At 40.9% G+C, this 2,487-nt stretch overlaps 1 long non-coding RNA gene across 1 annotated transcript; it reads left to right on the top strand.

Moving 5' to 3' along the window:
- The first annotated feature begins 289 nt into the window (after positions 1-289).
- Positions 290-1,749, top strand: LOC132070816 (uncharacterized). The gene is made up of 2 exons (XR_009418042.1): positions 290-354; positions 1,517-1,749. It is a non-coding gene; the product is annotated as an uncharacterized LOC132070816 (long non-coding RNA).
- Positions 1,750-2,487: the final 738 nt, after the last annotated feature.

Below are 2,487 nucleotides of genomic sequence, written 5' to 3'. Positions count from 1 at the left end.
CTTGTTTCTTGATCAGAAGGCTGGATTTATTGAGATATATCATATATAATACATTATGACTATACTAAATAGAAATAAGAGAGAGGTTTGCAGAGCTGCTCAAGCTAGCTAAAAATAGAAAGAAAGAATCTATAACAAAGTTGTGTCCAAGGACTCTGTCCCTAGCTTGCACTTTGTGATTGGCCCTTAATTATAAACTTAGGAACATGAGCCAATCAAGATGCCCCTGTTGCATTCCACAGCAGCTGATAATAATTGTTTACCTTCTCTTCTGAGGCCTCTGCCCTCCAGAAGACACAGAAATCTGAAAGAAAGGATTTCTGTGAAAAAATGTCTGCTACAATCAGCATACAGGTAAGGATTAAGGTTACTCAGTTTTACATAGAATTATAAATCCTGAAAGGTGACAACTTATATTCAGAGCCAGTTTTATAATCAGCAGAAATATTGAAGCTATTAAATGGAGGTGATTGGTAAGGCACCACACAGATCTAGACAGGGGGTTAATTTCCTTCTGAAGCGTGACAGAATTGTGCCATTATTCCTAGTTTACATCACTTTTAAAGAGAGACAGTTTATGATATCCAGGTCACTGAATTTGGTTTGAATTCATCTCCAGCTTGTAGATTATTGTGAAGGGACATGTTAAAAGAGATATTTGGTTAAATATCATCCTCACTAGCCCGTGTAAAATGCAAATCCTGCACTGCTCCTGCAACCAGCAGTCAGACTATCCTTTCCTACTTCTTGTCAGCTAGCAATAAAACACCAGATGGTGTCCTTCCAGAAATAAATTCATTATAGTTTCATTTTGGGTTTTCTTAAAGAATTTAGAGACAGAACTTCAGCTAATGCAAATCAACACAGTGCCGCTGAAGTCAAAGCTGTGACATTTTGCACCATCTGAGTATTACAAGCTAATATTTTTAACTTTTTGGAAGGAATACCATATCCTTTCTCCTCACATTTAGCAAGTTTCATTGCACAGTTTGTACTGGCCACCTTAGCCGGGATTCATCGCTGGTGTTCCTAATTATACAGCAATTCACAGGCCATGTCGTTTTGTGTATTGGATTAGACTAAGTCACTGTTAAGGCTCCTGTAACCATTATCATTTAATGTCCTTGTTTATCACCATCTGAGACGCTAGGATACCCATTAGCTTCCTCTGGTGACACACACGACTATTCACAAAAGAATATTTTAAGTGCCTCTGGCATCTGAATAACCTTGTGATGCTTATGGTTCTGTGTGTGTTTAGTTTTCCCTAATTTCAAATACCAAATGAGGACAGAAGTCTTCAATTGTATCCTTAACCTAGGCAGACAAATAATTCTAATAATAAAGCATCTTAAAAGAAGCCTTGAGCATTCCTCAGATAAATCAATTAAGACTCCTTTCAGAATTGTTATTATGCTCTAGCAATTAGTCATTGTTTAGTCAAGCTGTGCATACTTATCTCTTTTTTATATCACTCCTTCCAGCCTCACAATAACTTTTGTTCTTTTTCTCCCAGCTCCCTTCGGCTTATCTGTGTCCTCCTGACAACAGTGTGCCCAGAAGTGAGCGTGAATTTCCGTGCAGATGGAAAGCTGCAGAGTTACAAACACCTACAGAGCCACAAAACCACAAAACGGGGAGTCTCTGCCACCCCGTTCCAAAAGTGAATATTAAAATATCTAGGCACACATTACTGGCTGTCAGTACCAGCTGCACAACGTGCAGGTAATAAAAGCCCAAGGGGAAAAAGGTGATCATTTAATCTGCCTTTACCATTTATCATGTGTCCTCACAAGAACACTTTCATCTAGTTTCTCATACCACAGATAAAATTGTTCCACCAACTGCTGCTCCCCCATATGCCTTGCCTTCCAGTCTTGGGGAGCATCAATGTGAAAGAGGCTTTTTAGAACTTTTATTTAGCATTGCCAAAATTAACTAACTTGTGTTCTGCAAACAGATGGGGGGTGACCTGGGATTTGGAATTCAGCTGCTTCTCAGGCAAAAAATTCTTTAAAAAATCTCCCAAGAGGAGATGTAGGAAGGAAGCAGGTGCTTGCAAGAAAACAGTTGCACTTATTTATCAAAGCCACTAGAAGAAGATCATCAATTTTATTCCTCCCACTTAGTGATAGAACTAAAAAAAAAGGAGGGTGATATTGGGTGCCACGGTGACATCTGAGATGACACATTTGTGAGGCTTCACCCAGGGTTTTTAGGAACCAAACCCACCTAGCCCAGTGTGTTATCCTGTACTTTAGTCAGCTTGTCTCTTTGCACCTTAGCAAAATGTGCTCTGCCCTGCTGACATGAGCCACACGTGGCAGCTCCATTCTGTCCCCATGCATGACCACCCACCCTGGTGAGGCTCATGCTCCTGAGCTGTCTCCAGCAGATCTCAGAGCTCTCAGAGCCTCAGGCTGTGCTGGAGGTGCAGGTGATGCTGCAGGGGCAGAGCCCGGGGTTAATGTTGTGTGAGCTCCACAC

This window comes from Ammospiza nelsoni, chromosome 1 (assembly GCF_027579445.1).
Source record: "Ammospiza nelsoni isolate bAmmNel1 chromosome 1, bAmmNel1.pri, whole genome shotgun sequence".
NCBI classification, from domain to species: Eukaryota; Metazoa; Chordata; class Aves; order Passeriformes; family Passerellidae; genus Ammospiza; species Ammospiza nelsoni.
The sequence above is the reverse complement of the archived record's forward strand: the minus strand, read 5'-3'. Positions and strand labels throughout refer to the sequence as shown.